General features: G+C 44.3%; 1 long non-coding RNA gene across 2 annotated transcripts in view; it reads right to left on the bottom strand.

Annotated features, from left to right (window-relative positions):
* The window catches only part of LOC109494854, a 30,596-nt gene extending 13,594 nt beyond the window's left edge, over positions 1-17,002 (bottom strand). Inside the window, exons 1-4 of one of the 2 annotated variants that reach the window (XR_006590525.1) lie at positions 16,958-17,002; positions 8,126-8,470; positions 6,056-6,154; positions 478-536 (exon numbers count right to left, since the gene is read on the bottom strand). This is a non-coding gene — a long non-coding RNA (uncharacterized LOC109494854). Of the gene's footprint in view, positions 1-477; positions 537-6,055; positions 6,155-8,125; positions 8,657-16,957 lie in introns of those variants that run through there. The other variant, XR_002738636.2, reaches the window with a different exon arrangement.
* Between the last annotated feature and the right edge of the window lie 6,317 nt (positions 17,003-23,319).

Below are 23,319 nucleotides of genomic sequence, written 5' to 3'. Positions count from 1 at the left end.
GCAAGAGAGTTTATAAAATGAAAAACTCACCTATAAACAAAAAAAATACTGGAGAACGCAAATTTGCATTTGATACCTTATTAAAATTACACCTCACCGACACAATGTCAGAAACAGAAAAGGTGGTTCATTTATAGAGCATCTTTTCTTTGGCTTGCTAGTTATACCAGAATCTTTATGCTGTTAGGGGGAATCAGAATTGAATATGATGTATCAACAGACTCAAAATAATACGAGAAAATAAAACTACATGTTTCAAAATATAGGCAATGAACTGTTCTTCCCTGGCGACATTGCATGTGTTTCTAAAGGTTATATTAGTGATCAATGTACGTGGTGTCGCTTATTCATATTTAAAATGGTGTAAGGAAACAAATCGAAAAACATTTGAATTCTCTCTCCTTCACCCTACCACATTCTCACCCTGAACGCTCTTCCCCCCCCCCCCCCGAGCTCCAGAACAGTTAAAGTTGGTACCTATATTAATGTGAGTACTTTATTGTCCTGAAATTACGGCTTTTGAAGTTTCTTCCTTTCTGAAACAAAAAAGAAAAACCATGGTTGACATCAAAGAGGAGGAATTCTCCTCACTAGCAATTATGGTCCCTTAATGTTACTCAATATCCACCCCGTTGCAAACTGCCTTTGCTTTTTGTAACATGTACTTATTTTGATCAACACCTTTAGAAAAAGTACCTAAAAGTACCCAACTACCTATAAAACCCTCGCTGGATTCTTCCCGGTGGTGGTTGTTGTGAATCAAAATACCCCTTAATAATGCATTCTGCCATATATGATTGTGGGTGTTTTTTTCTTTTAAAGAAAACATTTAATTACTATTGGAGAGTTCTAACTGTTAGCTGTGAGTTACCAGATGTGAAACCAGACACAAGGGTGAGATTTTACAATTTCAGCACAGCTGCTTACGACCAAATCTGGTTTAGGACACCGTCGATGGATTTAAAAACATTACATTTATATTAAAAATAGCAGGGCCTCATATGCAGCCCAGCTGAAGGTCTTCTTGGCAAACTTGTTAAAATCAGAACGAGTCCCCCAATCAAAGTCCCAAAGCAGCCTGTATGCAGGGGCCAGTGACACGGGCTGTCACTGCCTGCCTCCCCCCCCCACCCCGACCCCCCCACCCGAACACTCTCATGGAGACACATGTGTCTGGGCCTTTTGTCCGAATTCTAAATTAAACCTCCGATCCTTTTCATTTGTACGTTATGTGCGCTCAGCGCCAGAATGTGAAGGCTTAAAAGGCATCAGCAGTTTGCGCAGCCTTGAAAACCTTCGCTTGCTGCACCGAAGGTTTAAGACAAAGGTGCTGTTTCGTCTCTCTGCCCACCCCCCTGCACCCCCCACCCGCCCCGGCATTTGAGTTTTTACAGTGGAAGAAGAAAATAGCTTTCCAAAGCTTATTTTTTTTCTCCCTCTCCCCACGCTCCCCCCATGGGTTCCTGAATCGGCAGCTGTTATTCTGGGCCAAATTGTCGCCATGCTTCGCGGAGCGTGCGGAACCAGGCAGGGCAGCTGAAATAACTGGGAGATGCTGGGGACGTGGACCCCCGCGCCCCGCGCATTGCAGAGCCGGCCTTGGCCTCGCCTCCATTTCTGCCGCTATTTCAACAAGAGTTTCCGAGCGTTCCCAGGGTAGCGGGAGGACATGGAAGACCCTGGCGGCATCTGTGAGTCTGAAGCACTTTTGGAGTGCTGACCCTTGAAAACCTGCGCCCCGCCCCACAGGAAGTTACACGAGGACAGCGTTCAAATGCATCCAGACTGTACAACAGGATACCCGGTGAAGGGCCAGCCTGGAGCCTTCTCTCCCCAGACCCTCTATCTACAGCCACCACACCCCCCTCTCAAGAACCTAAGACTTTTTTGCAGCCTCTCCATTTTTTCCCTATACAGGGGCATGTGTGTCTGAGCGTGCCTTCATGTGTGTGTGTGTGTGTGTATACATATGTATATATAGACCTATGTATGTAAATCGTGGGTGCATGTAGGTATATGTAAATCGTGCATGCGTGCATGCGTGTATTATGTAAATTGAAGCAAACCGTGCACATTGCTCTGTACCTCCCCTGTCACTTCCTAGGGTGTCTTGAGAGCTTCCCAGATCAGGTCAAACAGCTTCCTCCTTCTTTGTAAGGTGATACAGTTTTTGATCAAATGGACATTTGGGCCATATTCCGTTTTGTTCTTATTGCACACGGCGTTAACGACGCACATCCTTCTTCGGGTATCTCTGTTCCTACCTGTGAGTGTCTCTGAAGGACAAGTTCCTAGAACTGGAATTGTTGGCTTAACAGGTGTGCCTATACATCTTTCAAAAGTACGTCGATCCCCGCGTGCGTGCATGCTTGTTGCCGACCGTCTTTTGGTTGTTTTGGTTTTAAAGTGACGGGTCCACACTGAGACGCCCTCGGTACAAACAAACTGTGCTCCCCTCCGGTTTGAAGCTTCCGGGCCCCCTCAACATAAATATGCCACCCGCGCGCACACCCGCGAGCTCACGCATGCACTCATAGGCTCACTCGGTCTCACTAGTATTTTGGGAGTTTTTCATGTAGGTATGTGGGATGTCTCCATCGCGTTGTCAGCCAACGATACCAAAACTGGACTTAAAATGTTAGGATTGCCGGTGTCTGCAGGTGTGACTATTTCCTATTCTGGGGACCCTTTTTAGGGCTTGACTCCTGCCTCCTGGCTCCCCAGCCTCCTCCTGCAGCTGCAAAACATGGGCTGAGCAGGCTACAAAGAGCACCACCCTGGGGTTACCAGCCTTGTGCTGGGACAGACAAATGGTAACAGAGCCGGTCTTTGCCACAAGTCAGTTTCCGCCTGTCCCGTGGAAAGGTGACAGCAAATCTCTAGTGCTGAGTGGGGACGGGACGGGCTTTCAGCGTGTGTCCCCTGCTTGTCTGCAGCCTTCACTCCATCCTGTTTCGCTATGAACATTCTGAGTAAATCCATTTCGGTCACGAAGCTTAACGGGGGTGGTGGCTAGAAGTGGAGGAGGCTGAATGAGGCTAAAAGGGTAAAATTTCATTGCAGTCCAAAGACAAGCCCTTTGTATATGTCCTCTTGAAGAATTGGAATTTCTTGGGAGGTACAGATAAGTAAATGCTGGGGTGAACTTGAGGAGGTCACTTCCCCTGGTCTCGGGGAAGGAGAGTTTTCACCTGTACGAGGAGTGAGATTTGACCACATCATCAGTTCCCAGAGTATGTTCCGTGGTACCCTCTTTGGAAGCATTCTCCCTGAGAATATAATTTTATAGTTAAATAATTTGAGGAAAACGCTGCATTTCAGCACCTCCTGGAGATTCCGGAAGTTTAGCAAGGTAAGGGTTCAGTGTTTCCCAGTCGTATTTGACAAAAATTGTTTTTGTGGATCCCTTATTAACGTTCTTTAGAGCCCACTCTGGGAAATACTGGACGTTCTCCAGGGGAACTTCTAGTTTGAATATTCTGCAGTGAACTGATCAGTTGTTGCTAGTTCTTGTAGACCAGTCCTCGCTCCCCCTCAGTTACTACAAGCCTGTCTGTCACCACTTCTCACCCTGTGTCCGAAATCTGTCTCCTCAGCTGGCCGGGGGGTACTGGCCCCACCCACAGCACCAGGGCCTGCACACAGTAGGCGCTCGACAAATGCCTGCTGTTGGGCAGAAATCACTGCCTGTTGGCTTTGAGGTTTGGCCTCTGTTGGGTGCGTGTAGATTTAGGGAGGGATCTGACGGAAAGGAAAAAAATAATGGGGGAGGGGCGAGGAAGGAGAGCTAGAGGAGGGGTGGGGATGGGGGGAGGAAGACACAAGGGAACAGAGAGAGGAAAAAGAAGAAGAAAGAAACATAAAAAGAATCTGGCTGTGCATGGAGGGCAGATCAGGAGGGGGGCTTGGAAAACGCGTAAAATATATGTGGCATTCTGCGGGACTGACCGTGAGCTGGAGGAAGGACGCATATCTTATGCTCTGGCTCTGCTTTCTAACAGTAGCACCACCTGGCCCATAGCAGGTCTTTATTCATATTCACCAAGTGACTAAATAACGACCATAACAATAGCTAGCATGTACTGAGCTATGTCGGTGGGCTAAACTTTTTATGTGCATTATCTTATTTATAACAGCCCCACGAGCTGGATGATAACCCATTTCTCAGATGCGGGAACTGAGGCTCAAAGAGCCAAGTTACCTGCCCAATGCACAGGAACTCAAGGCAGCGGGACTCTAGATCCTCTGACCTCAACTGTATGCTAATACCTGCACGGGGAAGTGTGCCTTCATCTCAGGGACATGGCACCTGACCACACTGCTTCCCCCAAATCCAAGGAGAACTTTCTCTTTGAAGGAAATGAAAGCTGAAACCCATTCTTCCATAGGAAAGACAACACATTTTCTGTGTCCCCCCCCCCACTCCAGTTTTTCCCAATAAGAACAATATGAATGCCTACGGGGAAGGCGAAGGTCGTAAAGAACGGCTCTGTGCTGGCAGGTATCTGTTTCCCTTACATCTAAGAGACTCTCCACTGACTGTTGGTATGAGCAGCCACTAAAGATTTTGTCCCAGGCAGCCACCCCAGGCCCTCTTACGTCCTGTCTGGGGACATGGTATCAATACTGGGCTGCAAAGTGGGTCATTTCTCAAGCAGGACTTCAGCATGTTGAGGGGGCAAGATGGTCTACACTTTCCCATCGGCTGAAATACCCCCCTCCTTCCCCATTCCCACCGCCTAACACCCGCCAGCCACCTTGACTCCTTCTCCTGAGGCGTCTGGCTTCTACAGTTAGAGAACCAGGGTGAAAACCCTGCCAGGAGAGGAGTTTATTTAGAAAAAAGCCTCCAAATTGCAGGGGGGTTTGTTTTGCTTTTGTTTTTTTGTTTTGTTTTAAGATGTGAGCATCTAAAGTCTAAACGCTCAAAGACCTTGGTACCTTTGCCATGTCTGTGGAGGGTCAGCTTGCCTCTTCCAATATAATTTCCAATATTGCCTCTTCCAATATAATTTCCGTGGAATCAAAGTCCCAATTAGACCCGCTGAGCAGTCCTGCCTGATCACTCAACTGACTCCCAGACCTCCCCACGTCTCTGTTTCTCGGCCTTTGGGATGTATGTCAGCATTAACCTGTTATTTTCTCGTGCTTTCATGGAAACATCTGGACCTGGATAAGGAGGGCAGGGAATAGTTTAAAGAAGGTCCAAGAGGTTAATTGACCCCCATGGTAGAGAATGGAGACCAATACATGCTAGCTATTATTGTTACGGCTGTTATTTATTCACTGAACAACTTTTTTTTTTTTCCCACTAAGCAACTTTTAATGAGCACCTGCTTTGGGCCAGGTGGTGTCCCTATTATTAGTATCAGAAAGAGGGTGTGAAGAGCACAGACAGGCAGACGGAGAATGAGACTCACTTGGAGGAGACAGAGGAAAGGGACCAGGAGATCTGCCAAGCAAAGCGGGATTGAGCGGCTGGAGGATGAAGGGAGAGTTCAGGGTGACTTTGCTGGATGCGTGTCCTAGAGCGCAGTTCCTCCTTATCTTTTCAAGAGCCTTTTGTGATGATTTAAATTGCATTTTGATTCTCTGAATGTTAGACGGCCTTTTACAACGTCGTCATTATAGACGGTCACGAGGCAGCTCCTATCGTTAGTCTAATAGGTCGAGTGACCTGCTTGGAAATGTTCTCCCTGACCCCTGCCTCGCTTTCTCCTTCCTCCAGCGCTCTGGGCTTGGTGCAACGGCTTCTGGAACGAGGAAGCGTTCGGTGTTCAGGGAGGGGAGGCGTCAGGACAAAGGAGGAGTTCGACCCTCTGTGCCTTTCTTGACTTTCATCCCCATCAGTTTTCCTGTCTCCGGTTTGTTCTACGGCTCTCTCTCCTCTTCCTAATCACTTTCATATTCCACTTTCCAATTCTCCTCCCTTCCCTTTTTCCTTTCTCTCCTCGGACTCCTCAATTTTCCCATTATTTTCCATTTCTGGCGCTCTCCTTCCCCTTAGTCTCCCCCACCCCCCACCTTATTCTCCTTGTATCTCTCCTCTCCTTACCTTCTGTTCATTTTCACTTTTCTTTCCCAGGTTTTCTGTGTTTCCCTTCAGCCCGACAGCCCACGTGGGCGGTGCCTTTGCTCACTGGTGGTATCAAGGCTCAAGTGGTTAAAAAACAAAACAAAACAAAACAAAACAAAACGAGCTCGTCATTAAGTAAGCATTTGCCATAACACCCCCCCACCCCCAATGAAGTCTAGAGGTTCAGCGACTTAATCGCCTCTGTGTAAGATCAAATCACATTTCTCCCATGACGCTGTTACCAGAAAACATGATTGATGTGCGAGGAAGTCACTGTGAAGTAGAACGAAGTCTCCGCTTTACAAAGCAAACATCTTAGAACTCTCAACTCACTCAGGATATGGCAAATCCTACCCAGGCCTTGCCTGAGTAATGGAGCAGGCACTCCTGAAAAGCTGTAATTCTGGAAGACCCAGCAGATGGAGAGGGAAGATGTCCGAAATTCCAGAGTGATGAAGGCATGAAGCGTGGCAAACCTGACCACATAGCTACTGGGATTTTGTAACCACGTAGGGCCCTGAGGTGGGAAAGGGGAGACCCCCATACAAATCACACATCTGCTTCTAGGCCTCCAAAGCTACAACTCAGAAGCAGGGACTTGGGATTAGACGATCCCTGGGATCCCTCTCAGTGTCCTACAATGGTACGATGGTTCATGTACATGGCCAGTTCCTACCTAAAATAATGAATGGGCAGGTATGGAGCTGATATGCTGCCGTCTGCCCAGCATTGACTCCGGTTCTGTCTACCACACCATCGTTCTTGCTCTTAGAAAGCTTGTCTAATTTCGTGGGGGTTGGGAAGCAGGTGAGAGAATTGAGCGATTAAGAAAAAGAGGAGTTGTAACTCAGCATAAGAAAGGAAGGAAGGGAAGGAGGAAGAGAGAGAGCAAGCAAGAAAGAATGGAAGGAAAGAAGCAAGAAAGGGAGAAAGAAAGAAAGAAAGAAAGAAAGAAAGAAAGAAAGAAAGAAAGAAAAAGAGAGGGAGGGAGGAAGAAAGGGAGAAAGAAAGAAAAGAAAAGAAAGAAAGAAAGAAAGAAAGAAAGAAAGAAAGAAAGAAAGAAAAAGAGAGGGAGGGAGAAAGAAAGAAAAGGAAAGAAAGAAAGAAAGAAAGAAAGAAAGAAAGAAAGAAAGAAAGAGGGAGGGAGGAAGGAAGAAAGGGAGAAAGAAAGAAAAAAAGGAAAAGAAAAGAGAAGAAAAGAAAGAAGTAGTGGGTAACTTTCAACTGAATGGATTAGAGGATATGTAGTTGCTCCTCATGAAAGATAAGGCACGAGATAGGAGGAGAAAGTCTTTGGCTGGTTGGGGAGGAGGCTGGGAGCTTTCCAGGGTAATGGAGTTGTCAGGAACAAAAGGTACAAACAAAAATCAAACTACAATGGTGAAAGATTTAAAGGCCTCAAGGATGCTTAGGAACTTTAGGAACTGGGTGGAAATTTGCTAAACATTCCTGCGAGTTAGAGGAGCTGAAGGTAGAGCCTCCGCTGCAAATCTTGAGATAGGCAGGTGCCTGACACCACAGCTCTGAGCGCTATTGAGAGCTTTGCCCTCTCTTTAAGGTGAGAGCTTCTCCATTAAAGTGTCCCCTTAATAAGAATAACTCGAGAAATTCCACTACGCTCGCTATAGGTGTCTTAGAAGAACCGAGAGAAGATGGACAGTGGGCAAAGCTGCTAAGCGATTTTCACGGCAAATGCAAACGGCGGTCCAGAGGAATCGTCATGATTTAGCGTATTTACAGCTTTCAGTTATTTATTGAATTCCTTTAACAATTCAGTTTTGTGAGGGATTAAACGATAAGGCAAGGAGGCGACTGTCACCAGCAATATAGAATGAAATTGGCAGGCTTGGGAGGCAGGTCCAAGCTCTGACTTGAGCTGTGAGATCTTGAACAACTTACTTAATCCCTCTAAGTATTAATTTTCTATAGTGTTTACCTTAGAGAGTTTTTATGGCATTGCACGAGATAAAAGATGCTAAGCATTTGGAACAAGGCCTATTTCACAGTATATTAGTTTTCTTCTGCTCTAACAAATGACCGCAAACTTACCGAGTGGCTGAAACCAACACAAATGTATTATGTTACCATTCCATCGGTTGGAAATGTGATCCTGGGTTAGAATTAAGGTGTTGGTAGGGCTGCATTTCTCTATGCCACTTTGAGAGCTGTCTTTTCCAGTTGCCACATCCCTTGGCTCATACCCGCTTCCTCCATCCTCAAAGCAACAGTATGGCATCTCTCGGACCATTCTTTCGTGCTCATGCCTCCCTCTGCCCACGGCTGGGAGAGGATATCTGACTTGAAGCGCTTATGTGTTAGATTGGCCCCACATGGATTAATCCAGGACATTCTCCCCTTTCAAGGTCCTTGATCACATCTGCAAAGTCCCTTTGCCTTTAAGAGAACATAGTCACAGGTTGCAGGGATTGGGGAGTAGATACGTTTGGGGATCCATTATTCTGCCTACTTCACATCATACGTGAGTAACCCAGTTATTACTATTATGAAGTGACCTCCAGATACAAAAAAACAAATGAAGTCTTTTTAGAGCTACAAGATAATTTGAAGAGGCAATTTTGCTGAAGGAAGGGATGGGAATATGTATTTTACAGCATCTAAATTTAAAAAAAAAAGACTACTGGGGCGCCTGGGTGGCTCAGTCAGTTAAGTGTCTGACTTCGGCTCAGGTCATGATCTCATGGCTCATGAGTTCAAGCCCCGTGTCGGGCTCTGTGCTGACAGCTCAGAGCCTGGAGCCTGCTTCTGATTCTGTGTCTTCCTCACTCTCCACCCCTCCCGCACTCACACTCTGTCTCTCTCTCTCTCTCTCTCTCCCTCAAGAATATATAAACATTAAAAATTTTCAAAAAAAAAAAAAGAGTACTGAGTTTGATTATGAAACTATCTTGCTTATGAATATAACTTTCTGAGTTTAATTAAATAGTAACTAACATATATGGGGTCTCTGTCACATGCCAAGCATGATTTTAAGAGATTTTTCTTTCTTTTTTTAAATTTTTTTTTCAACGTTTTTATTTATTTTTGGGACAGAGAGAGACAGAGCATGAACGGGGGAGGGGCAGAGAGAGAGGGAGACACAGAATCGGAAACAGGCTCCAAGCTCTGAGCCATCAGCCCAGAGCCCAATGCGGGGCTTGAACCCACAGACCGCGAGATCGTGACCCCTGGCTGAAGTCGGATGCTTAACCAACTGCGCCACCCAGGCGCCCCAAGAGATTTTTCTTTCATAAACACTACCTTATTTAATATTCACAGCAGCTCATGACATATTTGGAATTATCTACTTAGGAACAATGGCAGAATAGACACAAAGAATTAAAGTAACACCCCCAAGGTCCTACAGACAGGAGGTGACATAGCTGGGCTATTTCTGGGCATTGAGTTTCATCTTCAAACTCGGGTTCAGTCCAGTGGCAGAAAGAATGCTCTCTGAAGGACTGGAGCTCATAGAACCAATTTTCCTCTCTAATAAGCCCATATGGGGATGTATTATGAGCAACCTCACAGAAGTACATTCTAGTCATTGTTTGGGGATAGGAGAAGAGGCCCAAAGTCCAGTGACCCTCCCTATGGGCAAAGCATTTCAATACTCATCAGCACAACCCCTCTTCCTGACATGAACGTATCCCCAATGGTATAACTGCATCCCATCGAAGGCCAGTGTAGTTCTGTCCCCAAGAAGCATGGCCACCCGAGTCAGCGGTCAGCTTACATTCCAACCTTCCTCTGTGAGCGGAAGGCAGAATTGCTTGTGTGACTTGCTGCTTTTCCACAAGACCATATACAATTTCACACTTATGACGAATGCCTTTGGACTAGGGTTTCATAAAACCATTTAGTATATTAGAGTCTATTAACCAGCCTGAAATCATGACCCTCGTTTAGTGGTTATAGACTGTGGCAGCATTTAATCCATACTGGTTGATTTGTATAACATTTATGATCTGAACCAGATCCCTTAATGTCTAAACTCATAGCCATTGGCTTGAAATATGAGCAGCTAGAAAGCACAACTGGCAGAGCCCCATGTGATGCTGGTAGGAGAGAGCTTGCGTTAATAAATTTCCCAAAGCACGGGTTAATTTGGATGCACAAGTACGTAGCCAATGGGTAGCTCTGTCACAACTGTTCTGTAGATAGAAGACTCTTGGTGGCCAGTGGCCATTTCTTCGTATTTCCTAACAGAATCCAGATTTTCTTCAGTCCCTACACGCCCCATGTGATTCAAGAGAAGCTGGTTTTACCAACGACTGGTTCAGGATCCCAGGCTTAAGCAGTGAGCCCTTGCATTTCTCCCTGTGACTGTTTTGTCCTGGCAACAGTTTTGTGACCTATTTCAAGCCACATAGAGTGAAGGCTAGGGCTAATATTCTAGAATTAAGCAAGAGATTTTCTCTCTTCCTTACAGACCTTAAACAGGAAAGCCTGTTTGTTGCCCCAGTGCTAACAGCAGTCACATTATGCTCATGCCAAAATCCACCTGGATGACACTGCATTATGAAAGGTCTGATGATATTTTTTACCCCATTTGCGAGCTGAAAGATTAGACTACCGCAGTCTCATAGACGCTGAAAGACAACACAAGACTCATTCCTGGGTCAGAGACAGAAGGCTTTATTAGTCACGTCACAGCAAACAGCCTGAACCTCAGCATATTTGCATCTGGTCCCCAACCCGGATTCCTTCAGGGCAGTGCAAAAAGACCGGGGTAAGACATAGGTGTGCCAGGAATTCTGAGCTTCGGGAACCTATATCTTTTATAAAGGATGGTTGGCAGGTCTACTCTCTGCGCCAGAGGGGGACACTATCTATCTTCCAAAGCCATTCACTATACAAACTCTTTTTTATAACCATAGTCCACAACAAAGACAGTGAGCACCTCTGTTTGCAAGATGTGCAGAAATGCCAACGACCCTGCTGAATTAACTCCCACCTAAAAGCGGGCACAGAGAAGAAGGAGGTGCTAAGAAAACAGCCGAAGATCAGAGCTGGATCCCTCATTGTGCTTTTGATCGTAGCTCACTTTACCTCCTGACTTTCTATTAAATGAGATAACAAATTTCCTTTTTGTTTAAGGTAATTGGAGAAAAGGTCTCTTTGACGCACAGCCAAAAAAAAAAAAAAAAAAAAAAAAAAGTACAGTAACTGATAAAACAACCAATGGTCTGAATTCTATAGGGAACTGCAGGATTCTTGACTCTTTAAAAAAGAACTGATCTCAGCCACTAAGTAGGGCATTATATTAAGTTGTGTCTATCTTTGAGAGGGAAAACGGTCTCTGGACTCTACTTGGATTATTTGATGCCTCATTCAACAATAGTGTGATTAAATCCAACAAAGGGTGATTTTCCCAGAAGGTGAAGGCTGAGGGCGCCACTATGACTTCTCAGCTTACAACCCTATGACCAAATCATAGAAGTTGTTATACAAAGGCCAAGGTATCAGAATCCCTCTGAAAATGACACCCAGCACAAGAGATTGGGTCTTCCCACTGGTCTTGGCTATCATGCCATCAAAGAGCTTATTAAGCCGTTCATATCATACTTCGGCTTAGAAGACTATTTCTCCCTAAGCATCAGCCTGTGTATTTAAGCATATTAGATCATGAATATGTCCCTGAAACAGGATCCGTGAAGTGTAGCAGAGCAGGAAGTTCTTCCTGAGGTCACAGATGGATGGCCATCTTGGAATTGGCCTATCACAGTGGGGACAAGAGACCACTGGGTGGTGCATGGTGTCACATTCTAGAAGATTCTGAAATCTATATCCACAGTCACAGAGATGTGCTCCGAGACCGGAAAGAAAAAGCCAGTGAGCTTACTTACAACTGTAAACTTGTGCCCTATCACTGAACCATACTGCCCATAAAGCCTTGGAAATGATTATTTTTAATATTCTGTAATTTTCTTCTCAATAGCACAATCAGAAAGGACCGTATTGGTGGTGTGTGTGTGTGTGTGTGTGTGTGTATGCGTGCCTGTGCTAAAGGCCCCAATTTTTTTGTGTAAACATTAAAAACATAATTATAAAATCCATTTTCGAATTTATTCGTTTAAAAATACGGCTGGTGCCTCAAACATCAGAAAGGGGCTGGCCTCTCTGTTGGAGAGGCCCTGCCTTGTAATGACTATGTAAAAAGCACTTTGTAAACTATAAAAACTCGTACATGTGTTACCTATTATTTAGCTCATCTGTTACTCAGGCTGCGGGAGGGGCAGGGGCGAACACTCCTGGGCGGGCCTGAGTGCCCCTTGAGAGCGAGAGGTCAGCTCAGTGTATGAGAAGCAGAGACTCACCTGTGCCCCTGAACTTCAGAGGACTGTTTCAGGGGTGCCTCACTTCTCTCCCAGGGCCAGGGAACCCGTTTTACGGGAGACTCGAGGTTCAAGTACTTCTCCGGGGGAGGCGGGGCATTGCTCAGGAAGAGGCTTTTAAGAGCCAAGTGAAACAAGGGTCACCTCATTCTCTTCCCCCTGCTTTTCAGGCCCATAATCTGCTTCCTTCTTCGAATGTATTCATTCATAGTGCGCAGCAGCCGGAAGAATGTCTCTCCCACAGAAATGAGATGCAGTGGCATAAAAGCTCTAAGGGCATTCTTCCCACACGCTGCTCACGGGGTAATTTTAAAAATCAGTGTGGAAGAATCGACGTGGCTAAGTCAGACCGCTCTGACTTCGCGTGCGGCAATATTGTCAGTGTTAGAACTAAGATGTGTCCCAGAGGCTCTGTCTCCACTTCTGTCTTCTAACCTGAAGCCCCCTTTTCTCTGTCGGCCTTTCCCAGAGAGGACGTTTCACACTGGCATTGTACAGACTTGTAAAATAGTAGGTGATCATGAAATGTGGGTGGGATCTAACTCTGCCGCGGAGCTGCGGCATACAGGGGCCATCGCAGTGGTGCAATTACTTCATTTAGGGGGAAAATGCCTTATTGTGTGAAGTTCCTTTGTCAACCAAGAAGGGAGGTAGAGGAAGGCACAGCCAGGGTGCCTTACAAATTAAACAGCAGCGAGGGCTTAGCAAGTTATGTTCAATTAGATTTGGAAAAGGGTGGGGGGGAAGTACTGAAACCCAATGATTAGAGTAGGACTTCATGCTAATAAGGACTGGAAGGGTGTGGTCCGGGAGGAACGTGACACTGAGTTGAAATTAAGGGGACAGGCAATTAGCATAATTTAGAAGTACCCAGGGGTAGAGCAGGGCATGCGGACCTCCTCAGAACCCTGGTTCTGCCCACACCAGGCTGTGTGAACTCAGGCCAGCCACTTAACCTTTCTGAACCTGGGTATTCCCTCTAGATGGTATCTCTTTGGGGGGATTATTGGAAGAGAATGAAACAAAATAAATACGCCTCACTTATAAAGAGGTAGGATCCATACAAATGTTAGCTCTCATTTTGCTTTTTACAAGGTAAGGGAGAACCAAGAGCTGGGGAGGTCTGATAGGTTCCTTGCCCTCAGGCTGCCTTGAAGAGCTAAAAAACTATTCGGCTCCTGCCTGCAAAGAGGCCTGTGAAATGGCATTATTTACTCTAGATGCCAAAAGGTCCCGTTGCTTCACTCCCGCCTCCTTCCAGGAAGGAGAATGTATGGAGTTGGGTACTCTGACCAATGAAATTCCAGTTTGGAGAGGCAAATATGAGCTTGGGGTGAAATGAGGCTTTTAAAACCCCAAGCTTCCTTCTTTCTGATTCCTGCTGACAGATGTCCTTGTGTTTCTTTAAAATTAATGGAGTGGCGGGGACCCCAGTGGCTCAGTCGCTTAAGCATCCGACTTCGGCTCAGGTCATGATCTCCGCAGTTCATGGGTTTGAGCCCCGTGTTGGGCTCTGTGCTGACAGCTCAGAGCCTGGAGCCTGCTTCGGATTCTGTGTTCCCTCTCTCTGTCCTCCCCTGCTCATGCTCTCTCTGTCTCTCTCTCTCTCTCTCAAAAATAAATAAGCATTAGGAAAACTTAAAAATAAATAAATAAAATAAAACGTATGGAGTGGCAAGGGGATCCCTGAGGCTATAGAGAACTGGGCACTCTGACCAGTGTCCCGGGGGCGTGTTGTCTCAACACTGGGGACCCCTGGGACAGCGATGACGTGTCTCCCTGGCTGGTTTGTTTGAGGATGTTCCGTGAGAGGATTAAAATCCACTGGCCAAGGCTAAGTTTGAACATAGTGAAATCAAAAACCATTAAGACTGGGGCGCCTGAGTGGCTCAGTCGGTTGAGCGTCCGACTTTGGCTCAGCTCACGATTTCATGGTCCTTGAGTTCAAGCCCCGAGTTGGGCTCTATGCTGTCAGTTCAGAGCCTGGAGCCCGCTCCCGATTCTGTATCTCCCCCTCTCTCTGCCCCTCCCCCACTCACACTGTGTCTATCAAAAAATGAATAAACGGTAAAAAAAATTAAAAATAATAAAATAAAATAAAATAAAATAAAATAAACCATTAAGACTGGCACTTCCTACTCTTCCTGGATTCCAAATTAGGATGTGAAAGAAGGTCCTTGAACGAAAAGATGTTTTAAAAGTTTGGCAACTACGTGAAAGTAGTTATAAGGCTATTATTGGAATCATGGTGCATATGGAATCAAAGACAAGAATGTAAGAATGCTTTAATAAGAACAGTAGAACATTTCCACGTTATTATTATTATTAATAAAACATGTGGATAAGAAAACATTTGCAATATTATTATTCTTAATAAAACACTGATATAATAAAAGAGCTATATTATTATTAATAATAAAACGTATTGTTATTAATAAAACATTTTATAGGTTGTAACATTCCTTCACTTATTATTTCATTTAATCCTCACCACTTCCCCACAAACTGAAGAGCTGTTGCTACTTAAAGGGAAATTAAAGCTCAGAGATTACCTGATATGGCCAGGTCTCACAGCAAACGGTGAAGAAGGAATTCGAAGACAGGTCTTACGTGCCAAACTTAAAACCCCTTTCACCATTTGGTGGATGAAAACTTCACAGGAGAACAAGGCCCGGACTATGCATGTGCTCCGTGGAAACATTTTCAGGTACTTTAATTTTAGAATCATTTATGTGGTGCCAGAGAGTTATAAAAAAAATTATCAATAAAGGCAAAAATTCAGGGTAGCCTTCTCAGAGCCAGTATTACGAGAAAACCTAAACCTGTTAGGAAATTGGTTATGATATGGAATGTGGATATTAAAAACGCCATAAACGTCATTTAAAACTCTAAATATGTAACTCGAGTTTTTACTAAGTTCATAAAAATTAATATTGGATACTGCATCTTTTGTAAATCCTTGTGGTTCATGTGTCAATTACCTGGTTACTTAGTAACCAAGTAATCCAGTAACCAAGGAGTCAAGCCTTAGATTAAATAGTCCCCAACCAGGCAATAAAAAGGTCCCTGAGTACAAATTTGCAGAATTATGGTTTATTGTGTTAATAATCTCCCCCTGTCTGTGGCTAGCCTTCCAAGGATGGGGCTGGTGAGTGTGTGCTAGTCTAGAGCCCAGCCATGGCTCTTACTATTTTGTTACAGTACCTGCTTCTCAAAGAGGAAATTAAACCACAGAGCGCGCTCTGGTTTAAACTCACTGAAGGAAATGAGAGAGGCTGAACACACCCCAAGTTGGATTTGGGGATTCAGAGGAAATCCAGAGTCGGGGTGTGAATTTGCACGGGGGCTGGTGATTTGAGGTTCAATGCCTCTACTTCTCTACGAAGCTTTTAGGCCAGAATTCTTCAGTTGATTCTCGAAGGGGTCCTTCGCACAACTGACCGTGCTCTGCAACGATTCAAAGGTTCATCCAACAGATGTTAATTGGGCCCTACTCTGTGCCAGACCCTGGACTAGGCACGGGCAAAGCAATTTTAGGCAACATGTACCCAGCCCGTGCCCTCCAAGAGGGCACCCTAGAGGGAGAAGAGAGATGTTAACCAAATTGCGTGGATGCATATATAACTGGAGATATCTAACTGGGATGTACCGTTCTGTCGTAAGATCAGAGGTGCTAAAAGAGTGCCCAACTCTTGGGTTGAATCCATTGTGCAAGTGGAAGGTGATAGTCATGGCTAGATTTCCTTACCAAACTGCATTTCATCTGAAAAGACCTGGAAATCGGATAAATGAGGAGGAATTGACCAAGGAAATAAAAGTTGGGAAAGTGAATAAGCTAAGAAGGGCATTCTAGGGAGAGGAAGAGGCACATGCAAAGGCTCCGGGGTAGGAGGAAGCATGGAATATTCAAGCAGCTGAAAGAAAGCTAGTACGGCCGAGTGTCACCAAGTCTGGCACGAAGGCATGGGAATCACTGTGCTTCAAACCAATGCATGCGTTTCGTGGGCAACAGAGAATTGGGAAAACAGTGTTGTCTATGGTGGGAAGGCTGGCTTCCCACTTAGAACTGAACTCATTCTTTTTTTGATTGGTACCGTCCAGAGCACGCTGACTGTATCGGTTATCATCTCTCTTTACAATTCCGTCCTGCCCACAGCTTCAGTGTCCCCAAAGTCTCTCACTGAATTAAGACTGAATTGGGGCGCCTGGGTGGTTCAGTCAGTTCAATGTCCAACTTCAGCTCTGGTCATGGTCTCGCTGTTCGTGAGTTCGAGCCCTGCGTCGGGCTGTCTGCCGTCAGCACAGAGCCTGCTTCAGATCCTCTGTCCCCCTCCACCCCCCGCCCCTCTCGCTCTCTCTCCCTCTCTCAAAATAAATACACATTCAAAAAAAAAAAAAAAAGAGTGAACGGCTTGTGGGAGGAATGGCCAAAGTATCAAAGTTTCCATAGAAACAAGCATTAAATCAATCCCAGATATTTTGTTGGCTAATAAGAGAAGGTACCCTCCTTATAAAACCAGAGTTCCTTTCATGTCAGGATTTGTACCTGCCTTGGGTGACTTCATCTTGGTTCGGAATCTTAGACTATTTGTTTTAGTTGCTTAGTGACAGCTTTCCAACCTGCGATTGGGTTCTGCTGCTTTGAGTGGCTCCAACGTAGGTTTGGCAACAAGACTCCACCACAGACCTTACGGTGGATACAGAAGTGAGGCCACAGTCTTTGCACTGAAAACAGTGACTTGCCGGTTTCAGTGACAGACTGACATCCCCAAGTCGTAGCCAGGACGGAGAAGAGGCTGATCAAATGCAAACCTCAGCCTAGCAGTCTGAGGGAATCTCAAAGAAATTTCTTTTCTCAATTCACTTTCCATTTCATGTATTATGGTTTGGTTGTTCTTTTGACAGCTTATTTTAGCAAGAGTATAGAGCATAATGCGCGGGCTAGGGATTCGGTGACTGAATGAAACACTTAGTGCAGAACATCCTTTTGTCTTCCCATAATTTGTCATGAATTCTGTTTCAACGTCTGCCTGCAAGAGTTGGGGAGATCTAGCAAGTGTCTTCTGCGGCATCGGGCAAGGCAGACGTGTTCAGTTCATCCATGGGGTCCTACTGTGGGCACCACACTGTGGACAAGGCAGCAGCGAACCACCAGAGTCCTGGCCTTCCAGATCATCCCAGTTGGTAGATTTGGATACAAGGCAGCCATGTGGTAACAGAATTGCAAACCAGGGGTGCGTAGGTGGCTCGGTCCGTGAAGCCTCCAACTCCGGCTCAGGTCATGATCTCATGGTTTGTGAGTTCGAGTCCCGCATCGGGCTCTGTGCTGTCAGGACAGAACCTGTTTTAGAGCCTCTGTCCACCTCTGTCTGTGCCCCTCCCCCTGCTCTCACCCTCTTCTGTCTCTCAAAAATAAATAGATAGTTCTGATTCTTGGAGAGAGATGGAGACAATAATAGAATAAGGTTTGTTTTCCTGTGGAATGAAGATAAGAAAAGTCTTTTGGATGCTGCCTAGAAACACATAAGAGAAACAAGAAGTTCATATATATATATATATATATATATATATACACACACACACATATATATATATACACATATATATATATACATATTGACATACATATATATATTCATACACATATATATATTCAGACATATATATTCATAACTAAGAAGAGATTTAGGTTGGAGCAAGATCATATCCTCGGAGAGGGTGACAATTTCTTGAGGCACTACAGTATAGTTGACAAGGCTTTTAGAGATACTTGTTTCCAGTTCTGCCTCTGACATTTAGTAGCTGAGTATCTCTTAGGCGATTTAACTTTGCTGAGCCACAGTTTCTTCATCCATAAAATGGGGCTGATTATCATTTCCACTGTATTCAGGGAACATACATGAAGCACGTACCAAATAACCAGGGTTGGGCATAAAATAGGCATTGGGGATGACATATTCATTTTCGAGATAGTTACTTAGCAACAAAGGTATAGCTCCTGATTGCACAGAGCCTACAGTCTCCTGGGAATTAAAGACGGGTGGGCATGAATTATCATAAAGTGAGCTGAGTGTTGGGATAGACAAGTACTGCAATAAGGAACTCATGAGCAGTTATGGAAAAATAGAATGGAAGGATCTACCCTAGCCCGAGGTCGGGGAAGTCTTCCTGAGGGAAAAGAGCTGAAGGATGGGGCCACCGAGAGAAACAGTTGAGATGGTAAATGTTCTGGGTAGAGGAAATAGACTCACTTAAGAAAAAAATACAGATCCTATCTGTAAAGTACTTAGCAGGGTGCCTAATATATAAAGAGACTCAATAAACAATAGCTACCAAGGATGCTATTACTTTCATGGTTTGGGGGGCAATCAATTTCACCTTGATGACAGCTTTTTACAACCAATTTGTACCCGTGGTGAATGTCGGCTGCTTTGCTTGTAAAGGAGGAAGGCTTCCTGTATTTGTGCTGCTGGTGTACAACCAAACAGAAGTTTGTCCGGATCGGACAGTCGAATGAATGCACGAGGGGCCACTCCCCGGCCTCGCAGTGGTGTGGGTGATCTCAGGTCTCATGGCCACAGAGCTTGCAAAATTAGGAAAATGCTCTCTATTTAACTAGAATGCATAAAAAATTCAAATCCTGGCCTCATAAATGTGAGTAAACAGTTTAATGACTTGCTTTAACTAGAAAGTAATCAAATATAAATGCAGGTATGCGGCTTATTTGCATCTTTTTCCATGTGGGTGAATAAAAATAAAAATCCCGTAGGCGTGATATTGGCTAAATGAACTTGTCACTGGGATTTTTTTTTTTAATAAAGTATAATGCCGTGGTGATTTTCCATGCCGTACTCGTCGGCGCTCGTTTTCAGCAAGGCGGAGGAGATGTTTCATCGATTTTGTCGTCACAGGACCTGCCTTTGTCTCTGTCACTAACCAGAACCTTGTGGGAATGATTTAACTTATCTAAGCCTGTTTCCTCATCTGTTAAAAGAGAATACTAATATCTACTTAAACACGTGATTGTTCAGAGTTGAACTCTCTAGTATAATCGTGAGGCTTGTTAGCACAGAGCCTTGCAAACAGTAGGAGCTAACTTAAGTGTTCCTTCCTCTTCCTTCACTAGGGGTTACCTCCCTGTTTTCATCTTCCTCTGGGAACATGAACTGGCTCGGCTCACGGTGACTGTGGTTTGAAGAGATGTACACACGTACATGAAAGAATATGTATATTAATATGTACATTAGTATATATTTCATCTGAGAATACGCATACCAATGTGCATATTAATACATATATTCATCTAAAATATGCAAATTATGCATATATTGATCTAAGAACATGTGTATTAATATCTATATTCGTATCTATATTCACACGTGTACAGATTCTTAGATACAAAGTTAGATTTTCCACATACGTGAGGCCTTCCATTTCATTGGAAAGGATGGTCTGGGTGGTCTCCAAGCTTCCAGAAGCTTTCACCTCCTTGGTTCAAACCTCAGATTCCCTGCCTCAGTTGTGTCCTCAGTAGTCTTAAGGCAAAGAGGGCCACCTTTTGTTTAAAAGGCATCTTGCAGGAGAAGGCATTTCAGAAGCCACTTGTCTGGACCACGTTGAACCTTATTTCCATGCAAGCTGAATTTAGAAGTCAGCAACATCTAATACTCTGAACTTCGTCTTTCACTAGAGGGTTCCGTGCCCTGTCGGCTCTCTACCATCCCGGTGGTGGTTCCCAGGTGACATTTCCTGTATGCCATCACCTTCCAAAAACTCCGTCTTCACAAAGGTCAGTGTTTGCTGACATTGGATGTTCACCTAATTTATTTCTTCAGCTGACTTTGTTATATCCTCCTAACCCTTTCTTTAACTCTTTCTGTTGTCCACTGTTGGACAGCTTTGGTCATCCACTGCTCAGATTTGTCTATGACATAGTATACTTAGGAATGAATCTAATGAAAGGTGCCCAAGACCTCTACATTAAAAACTATAAAATATTGCTGAGAGGAAATAAAGTAGGCCTACTTGGAGAAATAGATTATGTTTATAGATAACTTCATGGATTATTAGAGATATCATTCATTGATTATCATTATGGATGTTATTCATAAGTATTACTGAAGAAAGCCTTCATAGATAGTTCATAGATTATTACATCTATTATTAAGATGGCAGCTCTCTCTGAATTGATCGTAAATTCAACACAACCTCGACGGAATTCCAGATTTTTTTAAACTAGAAATTGGCAGGCAAGCTGATCCTCAAATTTATATGAAAACACAAAGAGCGTAGAATAACTGAAGACAATTTGGAGGACTTAATCTATCTGATTTCAAGACTTCCTTTATTATCTTTTTAATTTTTTAAAGTTTATTTATTTTGAGAAAGAGAGAGTGAGCAGGGGAGGGGCAGAGAAAGAGAGAGCATCCCAAGAAAGCTCCATGCTGTCAGCTCAGAGCCCAACACAGGGATCCATCCCACGAGCCATGAGATTATGACCTGAGCTAAAATCAAGAGTTGGATGCTTTAACCGACAGAACCACCCAAGCGCCCCGAGACTTAATTTGAATCTACCCTAATAAAGATAAATTGATATTAAAAAATATATAGATATAGAGACCAATGAAATAGAATAGAGATTTCATAAATAGACCTACACATATATGACCAATCTATTTTCAGCAAACGTTCTGGGGCAATTCAATGGAAAGGGGAAAGTCTTTTCAACGAATAATGCCAAATCCATTGAATATCTATTTGGGGGTGGGGGGAGAAAAGAACATCAACCCTTCATACCATACTTCAAAAGATACTCAGAGTGAGGGGCTCCTTGGGTGGCTCAATCGGTTAAGCAGCTGACTCTTAGTTTTGACTCGGGTCATGATCTCATGGTGACAGTGTGTGGCCTGCTTGGGATTCTCTCTCTCCCTCTCTCTCTGCCCCTCCCCTGCTCATTCTCACCCCTTCCTTCAAAATACATAAATAAACTTAACAAAAATCTTTAAAAAAATTTTACTGAAACTGGATTCTAGACCTAAATGCAAAACCTAAAAAACTTTTGCTCTTCCAAAGGCATTGTTAAAAGGAAGATAAGCCACCACCCGGAAGAAAATATTTGCAACACATATATCAGACAACAGGCTCGTATCCAGAATATATAAAGAACTCATCGGACTCAGTGATAAGAAAACAACTCATTTTTTTAAAAAAATGAGTAAAAATGCAAGCAGACCCTTCATCAAATAAAATAGAAGAACAGACTATAAGCACATGAGAAGATGCTCAGCATCATTGGTTATTAAGGAGTTTCAAATTAAAATGACAGAAAGAGACCATTGCACACCCACGAAGGCACACCCACCCAAAGTCTTACACATGAGTGTTCACAGCGAGTTATTAGTAACAGAAACTGGAATCAACCCAAATGTTCATGAACAGGTGAACGGATAAAGTAATACTACTCAGCAATAATAATAATAATAATAATAATAACAACTATTGATTCACGCAGCAAAATAAGTGAATCTCAAAAACTCCAGAAGATGCAAACTCATCTATAGTGAGAAAAAGCAGATCAATGATCGCCTGGAGGCAGGGGTGGAAAGAGAGATGATTACAAAGGAGCGGGAGGGAAGTTTAGGCGAGGGGTAATGTAAATATTCATTTTCTTGATTGCGGTGATGATTTCCTGGGTGTATTCGCATGTTGCTACTCAGCAAATTAAACATTTTAAATAGTGCAATTTGTTGTGCATCAGTTTTCTCTCAATAAGGTTGAAAAAAAAAATAACCCAAAATGCTATTCATGCACTCTTGCTATCTCTAGAATTAAAATGTACCTTACAAGATAAATAAATAAGTAAATTACATTAATAAATACGTTAAATAAATAAATAAATAAATAAATAAATAAATAAATAAATAAAATCTACCTTGCAAGCGAGTAGGTATTCAAGGCAAGGGAATCTGTGATTCTATCCCAATATGCCCTTGCAGTCCCCACTTAACTGCTCCACACCTGCTATGCTTTGGCCAAACTAGACCTTCTAGCTCTTATCCACACGTCTGCAGCACCCCCAGACTCTTGCATGAGGAAAATCGCAGGCGCAGAGGACTGGATTTCCCCGGGATTGTCATTCGAACGCCTTCCTGATACGTGGCTCCATAAACCCATATCCTGTGTGATTCTTCTCTTCCCCCCGCCTGGATACGTTCTCCTTCGTATGAGCAGCCCTTCCCCTGTCTCTTGATACTCAGCCCCATCCACCCTGTGCTGTGCCTAGTTAGGCGCTTACTTGTCTTACTGCCCTACGAGGCTGTTGCTTCCTGAGACCAGCGTCCCATGCTGGTCCCAGCACTCACAGAGAGTGCTCTTGGGCCTCACACAGGTTCCCCAGACTGTGCTCAGAAGATTCCAAATATATGTACGGTGTGGTGGTTGAGAATGTGGTCTTGCAGTCAACCTGCCTGCCTCAGCTTCTTCCCAGCTTCGTGATCAATAGCAGCCACTCTACGACTTGGTTTCATCCTCTGGAATACGGGTTTGATATCAGTCCTTACCTCCGAGGGCTGGTATAAACCGGGAACGGTAGAGAACGATCATAAAATGTACCTAGAAGGGGCCTCCTCTTCTCTTCGTGGTGCCCAGGCCCTGAAGGACTCCTGCCCCATTTGGGGAGGCTAATTAGAGAATTCCTTAGCAGACCCAAATTGACATTCCTCAAGGCATTACTGTGACTTGGGAGCTCAGGCTGTGAGCTCCCCGTCAGCCGGATCTTACAGCTTTCTTGCCCCCTCCCCGCCCAGTGCCTAGAACACCGTCGGCTGTACAGGGCATGTTTGGGAAGTATTTATTGTATCACCAGATGACCCTTGCTGAATAATCGGATTTGGGAGGAAAGAGAAAAGC

The sequence above is a fragment of the Felis catus genome, chromosome E2 (genome assembly GCF_018350175.1).
Source record: "Felis catus isolate Fca126 chromosome E2, F.catus_Fca126_mat1.0, whole genome shotgun sequence".
NCBI classification, from domain to species: domain Eukaryota; kingdom Metazoa; phylum Chordata; class Mammalia; order Carnivora; family Felidae; genus Felis; species Felis catus.
This window is presented reverse-complemented; position numbering and strand designations above follow the sequence as displayed.